The sequence below is a fragment of the Pinus tabuliformis genome, chromosome X (genome assembly GCF_031772625.1).
Source record: "Pinus tabuliformis cultivar Carrire ecotype Pingquan chromosome X, CPIR1, whole genome shotgun sequence".
NCBI lineage: Eukaryota > Viridiplantae > Streptophyta > Pinopsida > Pinales > Pinaceae > Pinus > Pinus tabuliformis.
This window is the reverse complement of record NC_142308.1, coordinates 1,451,471,473-1,451,476,683: the sequence shown is the minus strand read 5'-3', so window position 1 is coordinate 1,451,476,683 and position 5,211 is coordinate 1,451,471,473.

Below are 5,211 nucleotides of genomic sequence, written 5' to 3'. Positions count from 1 at the left end.
CAAGAGGCTTTGCAAAGAGTACCAAAGTATGAAAATTGGTTGTGGCACTTGAGATTTGGACATCTCAACTTTGGAGGTCTTAACTTGTTGAGTAGAAAAGGAATGGTAAGAGGATTACCATTGATAGAGAAACCAGACAGCCTTTGTGAAGGTTGTATCTTGGGGAAACAACATAGAGAAAGTTTTCCATCAGGGAAAAGCATCAGGGCAAAAGCACCCTTGAAAATTGTCCACTCAAACTTATGTGGACCAATGCAAACTCCATCACTAGCAAGGAACCAATATTTTCTAACATTCATTGATGATTTCACCAGAAAAACTTGGGTTTACTTTCTAAAGAACAAAAGTGAAGTGTTTGAAAAATTTTGAAATTTCAAAGCACTTGTGGAAAATCAAAGCGAGCTGCATATCAAAGTTCTAAGAACTGACAGAGGAGGTGGGTATATCTCCAAGGAATTCCTATGGTTTTGTAGAGAAAATGGAATACACAAATAGTTTACTGGTGGGCTCCAGTATTGTAGCAATAATGCTACAACTCCTGGAGCTTCCTATCTCTAATTTTATCATCCCGATAGTTCGTACAAACTTGGAAGCGACGGTGCTGTATGCACAAGTACTAGCTCTTGTCGCAGCTGTCACTTGGTCAGCTGGCACAAGTCCGCTAGGGCTCAAGCCAACTTCTATATGCTCACAGAAGAAGCTTTATGAGTGATGGATGAAAGCTAACTCAAAGGAGGCTAATCTACTTGCAGAAAGAAACTGAAAGCCAACAAAGCATGAAAACCCTAGTAAACCCTAATTTGACTAGCTAGGCCCTTACAATGCAAAACTGTGAATGAAACTTCTACCAATGATGCCATTACTTGCAGTGAGCTGAAATACATGCATCTAAGCTACTTGCACTTGGAAAGACATGTTTTTGTATTTTTTCATTAAGTGGTTGGATTTATTGTGATGATGCTTTTGATTAGGGTTTGACTGTGCAGGAGCGGTTCGAATGGAAGGAAAGCATGGGCAAGGTCAGGGGGGGCTAGGAGAGGCCCTAGAGGATCTCTAGCATCAGTCCACAGAAGTCTACCATGTTCGGATGATCAACAACCGAGTTTGCAGGCTCCTACAGGAAGTCTGCAGGGGATCCTACAAGAAACTCAGGGGTTCTACAGGAAGTCTGTGAAATTCTACAGGATGTTCGACCGTGGGAGTTTTGGGAGATGGTGAAGTGATGGAACGGCTTGGGTGGATAGGTAAGGTGGAGATGGAACTTGTGATGGCTCAGGGGCAGAGAAATAAGGTAGAGAAAGAATGCATGAAGTCGGTTGGTGGATGGGAGAATGGGATCAACGAAAGGTCAAGAAGATGAAGCTACGTGGCAATGGATGAGTTGGAGGGTAAATGAGCTGGACAGAGGCCGAGTAGGTGGCTTGAGGAGAGATCAAGAAGAAGAAGAAGGAAGTGGAATGATATGGAGCAGTGTAAATGAAACAAATGACTTATGTCTTGCACCAACAACGAGAATTCATTAACCTATGATACCTGTGCCATTAAACCTATGAACAGCAATGGAAAACCGAGAAAAGAAGCCGTGCATGGAATGAAAAATGTAGAAGTATGGTTCAATATCAAAAGTGCATGGATGGATCTTCAACGAAAATGACTATGTTGCAGCTTGCATGGAAGTAAAAGACTGCGTTTCCTTTTGGTGGCTAATATGGACTGCACCCCAATCCCTAACAGAGATGGCAGTGAGGTCCTTTCAACCTTTTTCTGGAGCTCCTGTGTATTACAAACCTCCTATCTGAATCTAAACAACTGAAAGCAAAGTAACCATAAGCTAATCCTACTCAATCACACAAAGGCTAAATCAGCAGACTGTAAATTCGAATTGCATGTCAAAGTAAAGAAACAAAGTGCTGGAACGAAAGGCAAATAACACTACAAAACAGAGGAGGTCTATTGCTCTCAGGTTGGGCCCTAACCTGAGAGCTATAGCTCCCTTAGAAACTCAGAATGAGATCAAAATCTGCCTGCCTTTATTCATAACCAAAAATCTGATGTCATGCCAAAACTGGCTTACAAAAAGAACCAACACCGAGTTGTAGCTCGTACTTCGGAATTACAATAGTAATGCAAAAGTTCAAAAAGCTCCTATCAAAGGCTACGGCCTCAGTATTAATGCAAAATGATAATCCAACAGGTTTCCTTGATTTGTGGAGCTCGGCTGTCCAACTGAAGGTTAAACTGCTGTAAAACTGCTGATCCTGTAGAACGTGTTGGCTGCCTTTGAGCTCGGTGGGGAGAGCTGTTAGAGCTCGGAGTTAAGGTGAAAAGCACGAGGGAAGTCATTTAAAGCTGTAGACAACCTCCCTATAAACATGCAATGCCACCTTTGCTGTCTCCTTGTCTCCTTTTGCGTGGTCTTTTGCTCTCTTTAATGCCAAGAACCTGAAATCGTCATGTATTAGTCACATAGATATAATTCCTGCCCTTCTTCCTACAAACAACACGAATATACTAAGAAATGAATGCATAAGTGGTAAAAGATGAATGGTTTGAGCAAAGCAAGTAGGCCAAATGAGCCCAAATTGTACCAAAAATTGGGTCTCATCATTTACCACAAGGTACACTCCGCAGCAAAATGGAGTAGCTAAAAGGAAGAATAGGACCATCATGGATATGGCGAGGAGTATGTTAAAGGAAAAGCATTTGCCAAATGATTATTGGGCTGAAGCTGTACACTGTGTAGTATATATTTTGAATAGGTGTCCTACAAAAGCAGTGATGAACAAAGTGCCGGAAGAAGCATGGAGTGGGAGAAAGCAAGGAGTCACCCACATGAAATTTTTTTGTTGTGTGGCTTATGCACACATTCCAGATCAGCTAAGGAGGAAGTTGGACAGCAAAGGGGAGAAATGTATTTTCATTGGATACAGTGAGGAATCCAAAGCTTATAGGTTGTATATCCCATCCACCAAGAAGTTTTTTGTGAGCAGAGATGTTCAGTTCATTGAGGAGGAAGCTTGGGATAGAAGCATAGAGAAAATAGTGAATGTTAAAAACTGTTTGTCTCATGATGAAGATGATGAAGAGATGGCTGAAATACATCCCCAAACAGCAGTGCCAACACAAGGACAACAAGAGACACCCTTGAGGAGAAATGAAAGTGCTTCTACAAGCACACCACAAGGAGGAAATTCAAGTGCTTCTTCAAGCACTTGTACACCAAATGAAAGAGGCAAGAAATTCAGAAATTTAAGTAACATTTATGATGAAGGTATGAATTCTCTGTTTGCATTATATTGTCATGTTGATGACCCTATTCATTTCGAAGATGCTATTAAGGATAGGAAATGGATAGAAGCTATGGATGAGGAGATCAATGCCATAGAAAGAAACAAGACATGGGATTTGGTTGAACTACCAAAAGGAAAAGAAGTCATTGGAGTCAAATGGGTTTACAAGACCAAGAGTAATGCTGAAGGCAAAATAGAAAGACATAAAGCAAGGCTGGTTGTCAAAGGATACAAGCAGCAGTATGGGAGAGACTATGAGGAAACTTTTGCACCGGTTGCAAGAATGGAAACAGTGAGAGCAGTGTTGTCCATAGCAGCACAAAACAAGTGAAAAGTTTACCAAATGGACGTGAAGTCAGCATTTCTAAACGGAGCATTAATGGAAGAGGTTTACATTGAACAACCTCTAGGCTATGAAAAGAAAGGCCAAGAGCACAAAGTGTGCAGATTGAACAAAGCTCTTTATGGGCTGAAGCAAGCACCAAGATCATGGTACAGTAGGATAGATTCCTATCTACTGGAAAATGGATTTGAGAAGTGTGAGGGAGAACCCACTCTCTACATCAAAGAAAAGGATGGTAAAATGCTAATTGCTGTGTTATATGTTGATGATGTTATTTTCACAGGTAATGATGATCATCTCATTGAAAACTTCAAAACAATCATGAAAGAAGAATTTGAAATGACTGACATGGGTTTGCTGAGATACTTCTTAGGAATAGAAGTAGATCAAAATGAAAATGGGATTTTCTTTTTACAAGCAAAATATGTTAATGAAGTGTTGGAAAGATTTAACATGCAGGACATCAAGGCAGCAATCACTCCCACAATGATGGGATTAAAACACAACGAAGAGGATAGCAGCAAGGATTTTGATCCTAGCTTGTACAAGAGCATAGTTGGCAGCCTCATGTATTTGACTGCAACTAGGCCAGACATAATGTTTGCTATTAGTTTAATTTCCAGATTTATGGAGAGGCCAAAAGAAACACATTGGCAGGCAGCAAAAAGAATTTTGAGGTATGTTAAAGGTACTAAAAGGTTTGGCATTTTATATACTGTCTCAGAATGTTCAGATTTAATTGCATACACTGATAGTGATTGGGCTGGAAGTGTAGATGATTGGAAAAGCACTTCCGATTATGTTTTTCACATGGGTTCAGGAGCCATTTGATGGGATTCTAAGAAACAGCCTATTGTAGCATTGTCTATAGCAAAGACAGAATATGTGGTAGCTATAGCAGCAGCATGTTGAGTAGTTTCGATGAGAAGAATGTTAAGGAGCTTAGGCCAAGAGAAGGAAAAATGAATAGTAATTTTTTGTGACAATAGCTCAGTTATTGCATTATCCAAGAATTCGGTGTTTCATAAGAGAACGAAACACATTGACACAAAGTTTCATTACATCAGGGAATTGGTAAGCAATGGATAAATTGTCTTACAACATTGCAAGACTCAAGAGCAGGTTGCAGATATTCTGACCAAGCCATTGGACCAGAAAAGCTTTGAATTTTTGAGGAAATGTTTGGGTATGACTGATAACCCAGCAGTTGAAATTAAAGGGGAGTGCTGAAATATTAATAATTTCAACGGTGCGTCATTTATTTCTGGAAAACCGCTAGTACAGCTCCCCACACCACCTTTTGCAATTTGTTGTTTTACCTCCGAGGGCTTCGATCACACCAACCAATCGACACGTGTCTGAGCTGACTTTTCAAAACCACCAATCCCCCGAAACGTAAAGTTTAATTAGAAGGGGCTCCCGGGGAATTAATGATAGTCGTTCGATTAAATCAACGGACCTGCACCTTTTGAACTTGCACGAATGAATGTTTTGGTTGACCGCTAGGTTTGTCAGCAAAAGGACGAGGAATTTAATTTTCACCATGCTGAATTTATTATGGTCGTAGATTTCTTTGGT